At 31.7% G+C, this 16,644-nt stretch overlaps 1 long non-coding RNA gene and 1 pseudogene across 1 annotated transcript; both read right to left on the reverse strand.

Moving 5' to 3' along the window:
• LOC127705608 (dynamin-like 120 kDa protein, mitochondrial) overlaps positions 1 to 16,644 on the reverse strand; it is a 74,923-nt pseudogene that overhangs the window by 45,451 nt on the left and 12,828 nt on the right.
• LOC127705612 (uncharacterized) lies at positions 4,067 to 6,192 on the reverse strand. Its single transcript, XR_007983924.1, has 2 exons — positions 6,019 to 6,192; positions 4,067 to 4,528 (listed from the first exon to the last, which is right to left on the reverse strand). It is a non-coding gene; the product is annotated as an uncharacterized LOC127705612 (long non-coding RNA).

Consider the following 16,644-nt stretch of genomic DNA (forward strand, 5'->3'; position numbering starts at 1 on the left):
TTAAAGGAATGATAAGTAGTTATAATTTTACCCTCGATCTAAATTAAGTTGTAAAATTCAATTCAAATGAAAAGCATTTTTTTTTCTTGACTTATTACTTCTCAAACATTAAACAAATAGAATTAAAAAAAATATATGAATGTCTGTAAATGTCTAATGTAGAGTTTATATATCAAAATTGTCTTTCTACACCAAAATATATTATATTCACTGTAAAGAATGTAGCTCAGATCTGTTGCAAGAGTAGTTTTTACTTGTGGTTATGCAGTTTTAAGTCTTGTTTGGCTTGTTTCAAGGTTCTTAACATCGTGAATTTTAAATCTAAAAGTTAATGTCAAAACAAAATCTCGAATTTAATTAATAAAATCAATGGTTTAGATAATCTTCAAAACTCATATCATTTCATAACTCTAAGACTTTCATAGTATATTTCAATATAATCTGTGTGAGATATTTAAAAGACAAAGAGCAGTTTAATGCATAACTGTTTCCCTTTTTTACAAAATCAGGAAGGAAATGAGTGCAAACTAGCCAACTTATGCATAGGTAGCAGGTCTGTGTTCACATTCAGAAAATATATACTTTATTTTAAATATGAGGTCTGTTGTGTCATTCACTAGAATAGGAAATTTGAAAAAATTTCTTAACTTACAAATTTAAATGGAACCTGGAAGAAAATGTGATTTAGTCAAATTAATCAACAATCTGTTCAGTTTATAGTGTTTAGGTATTAAAACACATGGAAATGTTGGTGTCAGGAATCGTCTGGAAAATTATAATTGAACAATGTTCTGATTTGATAAATGACAAGCAGAACCATACCTTTACTTATATTTCATTGAACATTCATGCATGTCTGAGTTCTTTTACTAAGTATTTTTCAATTTTATGTTGTTTTTAAAACGTTCAATTTCCTTTTGATAGCATAGAATTTCTGCTTAACTTATTTGCCTCTCGTTTGGTTGAAATATTATGCCCTTGCTTTGTCCTTCAAACTCAACATCTGCAAACTTTACAATCAATGTTATTTTAAACGTCTTTTCTCCTTTCAGTGTGTGGAAACTTTTTGTAAATGGTCTTTCTTGTTTATCAATTCAGTATTAGCATCTGACATTTTTTTCTTGAAACTCACCCTCCAATTGACTTTCTTTCCTGTTTTTTCTTCCTTAATTAACAATTGTTTCCTTAAGTCTTTATTCTCAGCTTCTAGTCTCTCTACGTCTTTTTGGTATCTCATCTATATAACAATTAAAACATGATATGTTAAAAGCCATATTATTTGTACAGTAATAAGTTAACTAACAATATTTTCATAATTATGAGATTATAGAACATCGTTTTGTTAAGTTTTTTGGCATATATATAAAATTCTAAAATATTTTGTACCGGTAAATCTTTAAACCATAAATATTTGTTTACAATAAGAATAAAATGATAAAACCATAAACTACAAAATAAACTTCAGTCGCTGAAAAATGAAGTAGTAGATTAAAGTAGTCTTTAATGTTCCAGAAAAGAATGACCAACATTTTTAGCAAATGAAGATGGTTGTACTAGAATATTCAACAATAAAAACATATTTAAATAATTTTGACTACCTATATATTGAGACTTAAGTGCATTACTGGTAAAGGTCATTACAGCAATAGTAATTATCCATTTTTCTGGTATTATATCCTAGGTACATTTAACACGTTCTCATCTAAAATTAGAAATTCTCATATGCCACTTAACTGATTTTTGTGTGAAAAAGCTACATCTTTTGGGGTGATTGATATATTTCGCGTTAAAAAGTCAATGTATAGCATTATTAATATTTGTCTGTCATTTTTTTGCAAGATTTGTGGTCTTTTTTTGTAAATGCGAATCCAAAACTTCATCATTTTATGATAAACCTTTTTCATAGGATGCTAGAATGAACTATTTCAACACCCAGGAAATAGTTGAAGCAAATAAACCTTAAAAAATTACTCATTCTGCATTTTTGTTATACTTTATGCCATTTTTGAAATATATACATAACATAGCATTTGCCCATCTTTATTTCAGATGTTTCAATGAAAAGTATGCTAAATTCAGTCTTTTTTCTCTTACTTGTATTTGTCAGGTCTGTACGCCTGCATACCGACCTGGTGTATGCTAAACCCTCACTCTATGTGTATACTAAATTTGTCAGGTCAGTATGCCAGCATACCGACCTGGTGTATGCTAAACTCTCACTCTATTCATATACTAGTATTTGTCAGGTCTGTATGCCTGCATACCGACCTGGTGTATGCTAAACCCTCACTCTATGTGTATACTAGAATTTGTCAGGTCGGTATGCCAGCATACCGACCTGGTGTATGCTAAACTCTCACTCTATTCATATACTAGTATTTGTCAGGTCTTTATGCCTGCATACCGACCTGGTGTATGCTTAACTCTTACTCTATGTGTACAAATGTATACTAGAATTTGTCAGGTCTGTATGCCAGCATACTGACTTGGTGTGTGCTAAACTCTCACTGTATGCGTATACTAGTATTTGTCAAGTCTGTATGCCTGCATACCGACCTGGCGTATGCTAAACTCTCACTTTCTGCGTATATTAGTATTTGTCAGGTATGTATGCCTGCATATAGACTCAAATTATTATTTATTTTGGCATTTTTCTGCCAGGTACTTGTATGCCTGCATGGATTCTAAAATTTTATTCTGGATTCATGTTTGTATTGGCAAGTCTGTCTGCCTGAATGCTAAGCATTTACTGTGTATTCACATTTCTTATTTACTTATGTTTGCATAACCAACCCCCCATAGAAAATAAGGAGATGTGTATGATTTTGAAAGAGACATACAAATGTATCTCCATCAAACATGTCAAAGGCCAAATTAAATCGATGTAAGGAATTACTTATGTATAGCCTTCAACTTCGTTTGAATTTGAAAGAAAGCTCTCAATTCTTAACTGCAACACTCAGGGGTTTATTCCTGTATATCAACCCGCTTTTCAATAAATTCTTGTAAAAAAATGGAATTCATAGGTTTGATTGTCAGCATACCGACCTATAGTCCTATACACATTGGAACATAAAAGTTTGCATATTTGTTTGACATTTTCAGTTCACGGTATTCTTGCATACAACACTGGTGTACGATGAACACTTATTTTTTTTTTACTTGGATATATACAAGATTTGATTGCCTGTATACCCACCTATGTTCTATTAAATTATAGTTTTACATACATTTTAGTATTGTCAAACCAAGCTGGTGTTCATTGAGCTAGTGTATTTGTGTAGGGTTTGCCTCCAGTCTAAAATTTCTGCATATTTTGTGGCACTTATTGGATATTCAGCAAGCTGAATGGTTTGCATTCTAACCAGCTGTATGTTGTACATGTATTCATATTTTAAATTGTAAAACTATTATTTTTCATCATGCTCTAAGTTAGTAACTTCAAGCATTGTGTCAAGAGGGGCGAAAGATACCAGAGGAACAGTCAAACTCATAAATCGAAAATAAACTGACAACACCATGGCAAGAAAAAGACAAACAGACAAATATTAATAGTACACAAGAAACAACATAGAAAACTAAAGTCTGAGCAACACGAACCCCACCAAAAACTGGGGGTGATCTCAGGTGCTCCGGAAGGGTAAGCAGATCCTGCTCCACATGTGGCACCCGTCGTGTTGCTCATGTTATTACAAACCCGGTAAATAGTCTAATTCGGTAAGTCACATTCATGAAAAGGGAAGGGGATTGTAGTTACGACGTAAGAAACATATCCGATATCATCTGTGAAACGGTTATTCCATAACGGTCAACCAACTCGTGATGGCGTCCGTATAATTTATGAAGGGATGATTTCAACTTCACCATTTGGAACTCTTGGTTAGAAATTGATGGAGAGAAAATGAAACTGTCTTAAAATCTGATATAGTTGGCAATATGCATACTAAATAGACAGTGATACAGCAAAGTGTTTAAGTCATTGTGTTTGCATCTCTGCCTGTCAACATGGTGTATGCCAAAGTTGTTGTGTTTTTTTTAATGCTTTTAGGGGGATGTCTGTATACAATTTGCTTTACAAAGATGTATGCCAAACATGCATACATGTATTTTAATTATCGGTAATGTAAACAATTTGCAATGATCTGTCTTCACTGCATATCATAAGTTGATATCTAACTGGATTAGCTAATAGATATGAAAATTAGTGAATTTATAGCATTATACTATGGTAAAAATTGTTTATAATGGCATATTATACACTGGAGTTGTAAAAATAAATCCTTCAATCAGGAAAGCCAAAGAATTGATGCTTTTTCTACATGTTCTAGGTGTCGTCCTTTTCTAGTGAAGCCATTTTTACTTTATTAGCAGGAACAGCAAAAGGTCAGGTGTTGTTCACTGATGTCGTAGTTTTCTAGGAAGGCATTGGTTTAACCTATCCAGTCACTAAGAAGTGTTACAATTCAATTCATATGATAAGCAACACATAAATAGTTACATGAAAGGTATAGCCACTGTTTGAAAAATGCTGAAACGAGAAATGGAAACTACATATTATATACATATATATATGTGTGTGAATATTATACACTTCACAACTTTAACATTATCACAATTACTGATTTTAGAATTTATATGAACTAAGGGTTCTTAGTGGTTGAATTGAAGTCGTTCTCTTGAAAGTATTTTTGTCGCCATGCATCTGATTGAAGATCAATGAAATATGTCATTTCCTTATTAACATTCATTTTTCCAATTTGAACACTCTTGAAATGTGCTGTTCTGATCCTTTCGCAATAAATGTATGTTTAATTTGTTTGAATTACTTCTTTTTTTGTTTTTTATTGCTCACTAAATTTTAAAATTTTCTGTCTGTCTTTCGATTTTGTTGATAGCTTTTCATATTACCCTGTTACAGTAACAGCTTCTTACATACACACATCACAGAATGCTGCAGTGATCATGTGACAAATGTACTGTACAGTTTTCCAAAACAAGGACACATCATACAACCTCCTTGTAAAAATAAGGAGATGTGGGATGATTGCAAATGAGACAACTATCCACCAAAGTCCAAATGAAGTGGATGTAAGCAAGTATAGGCAACTGTACGGACTTCAACAATGAGAAAAACCAATAATGTATAGTCAGATGATAAAAGGACCCAACATGAAAAATAAGAAACAATAATTTATAGCAAAACAATTTACGAAAAAGAAATACGACATACATGAACCAATGACAACTTCAACTACAGGCTCCTGACTTGGGACAGGCACATAAAGACTAGTGTGGCCGGTTTTAACATGTGAGCGCTCACCCCCCCCCCCCCTTTTTTACCTTGGACTTTTGTTTCCCTAAAAGTTGTTAGAATAAGACCTGAATGGGTTAACTGAAGGGCATTGGCCATGCATTTTGAAAATCTGGATAGGGGCTGAATTTCAATTTTTTTTTAAATCCGGGAGACTTTAACTCAGTGGCAGATCCAGAAGTTTCATAAGGGGGATGGGCTGGGGAGGGCACTGACTTCCTTAGAAATGGACCGCTCCAGTATTGTTTCCCTCAATAAATCAACTAAATTTTCCCCACAAAGCACCCCTTAAAATCCTTAAAATTGTAACTAATGCAAGGAGACATCACTATGGATGTACACATAATCGTATTTCCCATTCGTTTTTTCTCTAAATACTTTCAAGGGTGGGTGGGTGGTAGTCCAAATACTTATGACGTCTTGCAAGGCTATTTTTTTTTGGGGGGGGGGGGGGGGGGGGGGGGGTGGGGGGGGGGGTGGGGGGGTGGGGGGGTAGCTTGATAGTAAAACAGCAGTAAATTTCGCCACATGATGTCTAGCATGAAATTGATTGAAGTGAACAAACCTCTTGAGAAAACAAACTTAGGGTAATCAATAATCTTGTATTATAGTTTTCAAGCCGTATTAAATCAGTCAGTCACTTCTAAAAAAAGAGGGTGTTCTATGAAATTCGTGGAAAATGTACAAAAACAGCTAGGTTTACTTACCGTAAATGTATCTGACATTCTGTTTTGCTTCTGGTATATTAAAATTTAGATAATAGAGCGTGTTTTTCAATGAATTGTCCATTTTCTTCTCCGTGACGGGAACTCCTTCATTGATCATTCACATTGTTTACATTTGTAAATGACGTCATTTAGGAGTGCATGACATAAGGTGTTATTAGGTCATTCAACGCAGATAAATAGTCCATTTGTTCTTTGACTTTTTATCATTTACCAATACAAAGTATAAAAAAAACATTTTGTTTTGTAATCAATTGCTATTATTTTAATTAAGTGTACTGGTAAAAAGTAACTCTCGTAAGTCAAGTGCTATCCATCTATAATTCCCTCCGCCTTACGACAGAAGGTCCCTGACGTCATTTAAAATTTTGTCAACAACTTGGAACCTTGTACAAATTATGATCGCCTCATTTTTCCGTAATTTTAATTTGCAAAAAACAGATAACTGTCATGTCAATAAGTGATCATAGTTGTGGAACTTGAGAATCGGTTTTCATTTTTAGATTTACAACAGTAAACGCTTTACCGGTTTGTCTTGCAAATTAACACTTTTCTGTTTACCTATCGGGAGAAAATATAGAGGTCAGTGGTAGGCTTTTAGTTTAAAAAAAAAAAAAAAATTGAAATCAGCGTTAAAACACAACTACTGAAGTAAAGGATTTTTTGGAAACACCCAGGTTCGTATGCTAGCATACAGACCTGCGAAATACAACATTTGATTCAATATTTGCCGTTCTGCATACACCAGGTTCGTATGCAGGCATACAGACCTGAGAAATACAATGTATACATAAATTAAATGTATACTTTAGCATACACCAGGTTCGTATGCAGGCATACAGACCTGAGAAATACAATGTATAAATCAAATGTAGACTTTAGCATACACCAGGTTCGTATGCTGGCATACAGGCCTGAGAAATGCAAGTTAATTTATTACAATTCAGTTCAGCATACACCAGGTGTTCAATATGTCAGATTCACGATTTTCAAGTGCTTGATAAAAAGAAAAACGTGTTTTTCTTTTATTTTTCTCGTTTTTGCACAAGTTTGTCTTATGAGCGATAATTCGACCTATTTGAGTACGAACTATGGCAAATGACCGTTAATGAGAATTTCTAATTTTAGATGAGAACGTGTTACTTGTAGAAATGTAGAATAGTTATTGTCTTACTCTAAAGTGAACATTCAAAATATCAATAAAAGTTTTTACCTTCTTCAAATAATTCAAATGGTATGATTCTGAAACAGTGGTTCAGTGAAAATTGAAATGGCCTTCATTTTATAGAAGGTAGTAAAATTATAAGGTCCTACCCAATAGGGAACTTAACTAATTGTCTGAAAATCATTTTGACCATTTTGAGAAAGTTTGTGTGGCATAACTCTAGAACATTACATGGTAGAAGTAATATCCAAAAGTTTAAGGTGTGAGTCAACAATTTCCCGTCTAATTTTTTGGCATAATAAATGATACAATGTTGCTGTGTTGTATAAAAACATCATCAACAACGTTTACTGTGGAGTCGATATTATTTGTCGGGTATAAAATTTCATAGATTTTAAAGATATAGGTGAACCATGAATTAAAATATTCAACGAAATGTAAATTTTCTAAAGGCTTGTCAGCTGAATATGACAAAACAACAAAATTCAATATTGACGAAAACACAATTTTTCCTTAATACCATAATAATTGGTACCCACAAAAAATAATCGAATCCACAGTAGAATAAATTACAAAGTCATAGAAAGCAGATTGTACCTGAATGTTCATCATCTCTTCTTGTATTTCTTCAATTTTTTCTTTTTCTGGATTCTGTAAGACATATAAATGTATGTAAATATATATATGGCCCTCTGAAACACTGATTTACAAACAACTTCTATTAAAAGTGGATGTTTAACACAAATCCCTTTACCCAGAAGATGGGACATCATACCTTGCTCACATTTTCACATTTCCGTGAAATAAAAGGCACCATACTTTTGTAGGCATAAAAATTAATTGATGACTATGGTTCCAAACTCATTGAAAGCAAGATGTATGCCAGAAACCAGATCTACCTTTCAAGTGTCTATATGAGATGTTTTTTTGTCAACTAAGAGTTTGGTAGTGCCATATTTGGTCTTTGTTGAATCAATTCATACCTTGTCTACACTTGTGCTGATTAAGAGTTTGCCAAATGGTGTGGCCACTTGCACATAGCTGAAGGCATAAAGTCACATTATGCTTGAGTTATCTGTATGGCAATACCTTCATTGTATTATTTTTCTAATATTTTAGTAAATTTTAATCAATAGAAATTAGTATTGCTTCAGTACATTAGCAATATTAGAGGCAATGCCAGATGCTAAGTCTGATATCTGACTGTGACTCAAGTCTCTATCTGTATCATGCCTGTAAGAGAAGGCAGTACCTTGACCTATAATGAATTACTTTTATAAATTGTAACTTGGATGGAGAGTTGTCTCATTGGCACTCATACCACATCTTCCTATATCTATTGTAATCTGATGTTGATCTGATGTTGATCTAGTGTCATCATTTCTGTATTGGTGATTGTTATTAGGTCTTTCCACTTTTCTGTGGAAAGACCTATTGGTTTTCTTCTGATTATTTTTTTTATTTTTTTCTTCCGCCTAATTTTGTTCTTGCGATAAATATTTGTTTCGCAATATGTCGCTTAGATATTTGGTATATGATATCGAACAGTTTATGCGCCTTTGAAATTTACCCTGCGTAACCAAATAATTTTCTTTGTAGGAGTTATCTCCCCGAACACTGTTTTCCTTGTGCACGCATCTCCTCCGTAACCGTAAAAGAAAGCGACAAATTTATTTTACAAAATTGCTCGTTATATCCTCAGGATGTTTTGTCCAATTTTGACCGAAGCGATACGTAAACTCCATATGAGAGTTATTTCCCCTTCTGTATTTGATATAAGGGATATATAAATGTATAGCATGAATGGTAAGTGATAGAGACCTAAGGTATATTGATTTGAGTTCCTTGGTTCATTTAAATGAAATTGAGGCCAAGGTCATATTCTAAATTTTGACTTTTCTTTGTTATTTGATCTCCTCTGTCACTTTTAAAATTACAAATTAAAGAACTAGAGCAAAATGTTTGCTTAATTGTGATTAAGATATGATACATTTGGTCTGAAATAATCCAATGATATCTTATAGGAGTTATTGTCCCTGAAATGATTCAATTTAAGGTTAATTGATTATTACTCCAACTTGGTACATGATAAAGCCATAGGGTCTTTTGCAAACTGTTGGTTGACATATGACCTTGAAAAAAGTAAACCGGAAGTGACCTTGAGTGACCCGGAAGTAGTATTTTTTGCACTTATTTCATGGAAAAGTACCTAGAAATCATATATTTTTTGAATGATCATAGGTTTACCTATCATTTGAGACCGGAAGTGACGTTTTATATACCGGAAGTAGCATATTATCTTCCTTATTACAGGCATAAGTATATACAAACTATATATTTTTGGAATCAGTGTGAATAAAGCTATCATATTAGACCAAAAGTGACATTTTCTAAACCGGAAGTAGCCAATTATCTCTCTTTTTACAAGCAAAAGTATATATAAACCATATATTTTTGGAATCAGTGTAAATAAAACTATCATATGAGACCGGAAGTGACATTTTCTAAACCGGAAGTAGCCAATTATCTCCCTTTTTACAGGCAAAAGTATATACAAACCATATATTTTTGGAATCAGTGTAAATAAAGCTATCATATGAGACCGGAAGTGACATTTTCTAAACCGGAAGTTGACAATTATATCCCTTATTTCAGGCAAAAGTCTATAGAAACCATATGTTTATTGAATCAGTATGAAGAAACCTATGATTGGACGCCAATAGTAGCTTTGAGTAAACCAGAATTAGCTTCTCATCAATTATTTACAAAATTGATGTGGAAAGACCTTCAATTGTTCTTTGAACAATTGGTTTTTAATTGTAATTTGATGTTCTTCTGTTGCCACCATTCTCATATTGATATAAGGGTGTTGTTTGTTGTTTGGTAAATATTGTATGGTTTGGTCTTTTATGTGTATGGTAAGTCTTAAAGGGCCCAAATGTCAATAAATGCATTCATATATTTCTTAAAACTTCATTTTAAAGAAGGTGTTTAAAACATGACATTGCTGTTGACATCAAAATAATCAAAGTAGAACTCAGTAAAATGAAAGAAAGGTTAACCGAATCAAACCCAGGTAGAATTAGAATTAAATTAAACCTTGTCTGCCAATCGGCGTCAAGATGGTCAATCTAAGAAAATTTGATTTATCAGTATCTAAAAAGCGACAAAATGTCTGTTGTAAATAGATCTTATTAAGAAAATCGAAGTATGCCACTTTAACTTTTGTCATAAATAATAAACAATTCAAAAATGACAAAAAACTTTGTAATTCAACTGTATATAATTCAATAGTTTTTGTGTTATTAAATTTCCATGATTTTTTTTTCCTACAATAAATTAATCCTTTTAGGAAATGTTTTCTGCACTTCGTTAGGGTCTGCAAAACATAGCAAAAATCACATTTACTGTTAAATAAGATTTTAAATTGGTGAGTAAGTCTCATTACACAATATTTACTGAAATACTAAAATAACAAAGAGAATTTCAAGACTCATACTCTTTTTTAAAGCATTGAAATATTTATTTACCTTTTAAGCATTTTCATCATCAGAAGACCTTCCAAATCCTATGATTGGTACAGATCGCCTAAGATCTAAATCTGAAAACATAGATAATGTTTTGTAACATATGCCCACTTAAATTACTCCTTATACAGTGTCATTATAGATGCCAATTTACCAACTGGTAAAGTGGACCTGCCTACTGGACTGCTTCTCCTCTAAAAATTGACTCATGCATAATCTACTGAATGAATCTTACTTTTCTTTGATAAGAAAAATGTGCCTTGATTAGACAGGCTTTTTAAATCCTAAATTGATTAAAATGATTGTCAAGGGAAAACAGAAGAAATATGTAGTTGTTTATCTTCAAAAAATGTTATATATAATACATTAAAATAGTATGAAAAGTATTCAATATCCCAAAAATAATATTTCACATCAAGATCAAATATTAGATTCCTTATTTGTAAGTCAATAATAATCAAAGTATTTCAGAGGTAGGCAACTATGTGTGACAATGTTTTTTGTAATAATGATTTCTAAAATATAGATTTTAGGTTTACATGTTTATCAAGTCTTTACCTGGTTTGAGATTAAAAATTTTCTCTTTCAGTCTAAGACACAATGATATATGATTCCAATATGACAACCAGTGTATATTGGCTCTAAAGTAATGTACAAGAAGTTTATATATCCATAGAATTCCAATATCAGCACACAGATGATTAAAGAACAATTATTGATAAAAATACCCCTAATCACATTTCATTAATATAAAGAGATTTAAAAATATATAAAAGCAGTAATTATATTTTTGAACTGATACAGCATATATGTGTTAGTTAAGCAACCAGTCAAGCACAGTTGGTGATATGTCATGAATATTAAGGGGTCATATATTAGAAGGAGGTATTATTTAGTTTTCTAATGACTTAATTTGAAAAAAAGAGTTATTTTCTAATGACGCCATATTGGAGGTCAAAATGCACAAATCATTTAAATCAACCAAATATAACTTGTTAAAAGTTGCCAGACTTTGAAAAAGTTTTTTTTATTCAACAATCTTCATTTGTTTAAGCCTTGTATTGACCATCACTTTGATCTATTAAAGGGAAACTTCGCAAAAACATTAAAAATTGATATTATGTCCATTCTGTATAAAAAAGCACAAATTCATAAATATTAAAGTTTTATTCTGCTAGATAAGAGATCACCATCGATTTTAAATTTAGAGTATCAATTCTCTGCGTGTGGCCATTTTGACATCTTCTCGGTTTAGAAACCACGATATATCTATAAACCACAAAGGACCAAAACCAGCAGTAACCTAACGTAGTCGCATTTATCCGACTAACTAACTTGATACGGAAAATGTAATTATTTTTTTAAATAACTATGGTCTGTCGTTTTTAAACTGTTTTTTCTTTACGAAGTTTTTGAAACAAGAAATTTATATGGGAATTAGTTAAAAAGTCAAAGTTCAAAGTCATAAACAAGTATTCCGTGTAAAATCGTTTTCGAAAATCTAATTTGTTCATAATTCTTTTATGTAATAAACTTATTTAAATAAATTCGGACCTTCTCCGTCCAGGTATTCAAGCGATTTCATGTCGGGCTTAAAAACTCTTATTACACAATTACATAAAGCATGTTCATGCATCGCTTCACTTCTGAGGGTATTGATCAGTGTACACAGCCGATAACTTGTAACTTTCCATTTTGAAACTATCAGGTGTATAATATACATCTCTGTCTTGCGTGTCCGATAGTGATATACTAGTCATTACTAAACCCATACGCTTGTTTATAAATAACATTTCTGGTGTAAAGAATGATATTTATGAAAATCTAAATAATTCCAAAAAAAGATTTGATAAAATAAAAATCTATTTACATATTTTTTCCAAGGGTAAATTGGGGAAAATGTAAGTATATACTCGTTGTTAATAATGATGGACATTTTGAAACATGAAAGACTTGATTTAACAAAATTGTACGCACTTGTCGATCATTGGTTTATACGCATAGATAAGAAAGTTACGGAACGATAGATAGTCTCAATTTAAAATTGTATATTGAATATAAGAAAGAACATCCAGAACCAATTTGATTTAAATACAGGTCGATATCTAACTTGCTTTGGTTCATCGAAGTTATGGACATAGTAAAATGACAGATTTATATTTCAATTAGATTGTTCTCGAACAGTTGAAGAAATTCGTCATCATCACAATTGTTGGGTATAATGTATATTAATCGGTGAACATGGTTCTAATAGAACCTTATGCCAATTTTCCTGTTCCGACATGCATGTAATATATATGCCACTGGACGTACACTAATGATCCCCAAAAAGTTTATTCGAAGAAATAAAGAAACTTCATTCCGGATAGACTGATAGTAGTTGTATTAACATCTGATCAGCTTGAGGGTTGATTAATTTATTACGTTAGCTTGTGGGGGAATAAACCATTCCCAATATTGCACTTATGCATAAAATATTAAATAAGAGTAATATAAGAGAAAATATAAATACGAAAAGTCCTATATTTGTTAAAAAAAAGTCTCACCAACTATAGGATTTCACGTACAATTGTCATTATAAACGAAATAACGGACAGTCATTAAAATACATGCATGTTCGCTTTGATAAAAAGGGGTGCCGCAGTTGCATATCATTCATCATAAATCTATTTCAAGTTTATACTTTCCTGTTATTCTTATCAGCAGAGACATATTGTATTATATGTCTCTGTTATCAGTTAACGCAGAGACATGTAACTATACATCTCTAGTTAGCGACAATCAACTATATAAATATCTGAATCTGATGTGACTTACCGTTCATCTCTGAGTGGTTCATCTCTTTCTTTTTTTTTTTTTTCTTTTTTTTTTTTTTTTGATTTGGGCAGGAACATAAACATTGTTAGATACAATGTTCCCATGTTTGAGAGGGGAGGGGGGTGGAGGTCAAGTCTATAGAAAGTTACAAAATAAGAACGTTGTATTTATGAATTTACAAGAAGAATTCTGTTCTTGGACGTAGTTTTCTTCTTCTTTTTTTTTTTAAGTTCAGTGATTTAAATTGAGAAAAAATCTAGTCAGAATTTAAATCGTTCCGGCAATCCCCCACCTAAGACTCCTCTAAAATCGTGTATGGTCATTCTTCACAATCATCAGAATTTACTTTGCATTGGTACATTCTGTATCGGTAGTGATTAACCTTGACATTTCCGGGTATAACAGAGCTACTTGTATATTACCTGTATGTGGTTAGGTACATCGTCCCATGAGGTCTTACGTATACAGGTTCACATTTATAATGGTTTCTGATATAACAAGGTTTTATGACATTCACACTTCTGCATGTTCTGTATACCAAATTCTTATCTTATTTTCAGACCGAATGAGGATGTGAATATTTTCCAGGAAAAATATTGAGTATCAAAGTATCAAATTAATTTCGGGATTTTTTTCTTTCTTGGTATTAAATCACAGAAATTTAAAGAATATACTGCTTATAGATATAAGAAGATGTGGTATGAGTGCAAATGAGACAACTCTCCATCCAAGTCACAATTTATAAAAGTAAATCATTATAGGTCAAAGTACGGTCTTCAACACGGAGCCTTGGCTCACACCGAACAGCAAGCTATAAAGGGCCCCAACAAATTACTAGTGTAAAACCAGGAGTATTCTTGTCAGTTAAGACAGACATATAGTTATATGTATATATATGTCTGCGGTATAGACATGGTTTATGAATGAATGATAAGTCTTGCAAAGGTACAAGATATAAAGCACATTGAAAATTGATTCCGCCGGTCTGTCTCCATTCAATAAAGGAAAGTTGACGTTAGATTGATTCTGTAAAAAATTTTTAAACATCGTTGGTCAAATAGCTAAAGTATTTGTTGTAAGATGTAGAATATTTTAATAAGGACATTCCCGATTAGGTAAATGTAGATCGCTTCAGACCAAACTATATTAATGTAACTGATAATTTTCTCTGCACATTTAAATATTCAAGGTTACCGATGATAATTCAAAATAGCACAGTTTTTGGTTTATACGCTCGTTTTCAAGGTCCATTTTTATTTATAAAATTATTTCATTGAAAGTTAATCAGAATTCCGATGTGACAACAAAATACTCTCCCATCTATTTAAAAACTGAGCTAACGCAAAATATAAAAAAATATATATAACGGCGATTCAGGTATTTTGCCACCATATTCCTCCCCAAATAATTATTTTTTTCTGTCTCAAACCCACATTTCTCTTTTATCATTTTTTTTTAAATTTTTCAAACCGGAAAATAATTTTTGTTCGTAATTATTCGATCTCATTCCAATAAGACAAAGTTGACCTTAAATTTCCTGTCAATTTTTTAAACATCTTTCTTCAAATGGCTGAAGTATTTATACGTTGTGAGATTTAAAATATTTTGATAAGGACATTAATTCCTGAATATGTAAATAAAGATCGCTTTGGACGGACCAAATTATATAATTGCAATTGGTAATTATCTATTTCAAATATTCAAGGTTACCGATTCTAATTCAAAATAGTACAATTTTAGTTCATACACTCGTGTTTAGAATGCCATTATTATTTATTCAATTAAATTGATTCAGTATTTCATTGTTACAAAAATATTAGGCAGTCATAATTCATTTTAAACTGAGCTTACGGAAAATATAAAAATATACCACGGCTATCCAGTTATTGTGCCACCATATTACTCCCCAAAAATAATTATATTTCTTTTTTTATTTTCTGTCTCAAACTATCACTCCCGTTTATCATTCATACGAAATGATGTTCACACCTGGAACGGTGAACCGTGACGGCTAAAATTCACTGAGTGAAGATCAAAAGATTAGAAATACAGAATGCAAACCTTTAAATACCTTGAATTTAACCACACATTCAACAGGTAGTCACTAAGTGTCACAGTACAATACACATTGTATTTTACACAGTACTAGCGGGAAATGTTTGCTAGACTGAAGTAAAAGGTGAGAATACAAACATGCATTTTTAATACACTATCAGTTATATATGTTTGTTGAAAATATCCGTCGGAAAAAAAATTCATAAAAATATTCTATTGTATGATTTACTTTTATTACTATAATGACTATAATCATATCAGAAATCCTTAAAACAAAAATCGCACATTTTATTTTTAAAAGTTGCACGGCTGATCAATTTACTTTCTTAATTATTAGTTGGTTAATAGCTACGCCAAAAGTCGTCGGTGCGCTTTAAATCGCGTTATTAGATGATTAACGAACAAGACTTAAATAAGATTAATTCCACTCCCGGCATGCAAAAAGACTTAAACTACGTCACAGAAGTCAGGAAGTTCGAATAAATAGAATTAATAATTCCCAATTCTCTTCTTTATTAGTTTTTATATCCAGATAAAACTTGGTGAATATGTTTTTTATGGTATTATGAACATAAAAAGATGATAAGTAAAAAATTGCGAATTTTCCCTTTAAGGATCTCTATGTAACATTGCTGCCAAGGATGATCATTCCAACTCAAATTAGGTCATATTTAACTATCTATTCTATTGACTGTCATGGGTATTACGGAATGCATATGATCCATGAAATAAAATGCACAGATCCAATACTTCTGCTATACTTTTTGTAAGCCAGTGTGCAATTACATATTTTTTTTTACCGAAGAATGTCATACATTTATAATTTCCTCTATTTTTCTTTCTTAATTCATATTTTTTTTACCTGTGAAAAAACTGATAATCTATAATTTGTCCTAAAAAAAATCTTAAATGACAATGATCCAAATACTGTAAATTCAGGATTTCTGCTATTTTTGTATTATTGCAAAAAAAATTGCAACGGGATAGGTTTGAAAAAAAAAATCTCTTATTTAAAATTTTTATAGCATTGTTTTGTATGCATCA

Source organism: Mytilus californianus, unplaced genomic scaffold (assembly GCF_021869535.1).
Source record: "Mytilus californianus isolate M0D057914Y unplaced genomic scaffold, xbMytCali1.0.p SCAF_6, whole genome shotgun sequence".
Taxonomy (NCBI): domain Eukaryota; kingdom Metazoa; phylum Mollusca; class Bivalvia; order Mytilida; family Mytilidae; genus Mytilus; species Mytilus californianus.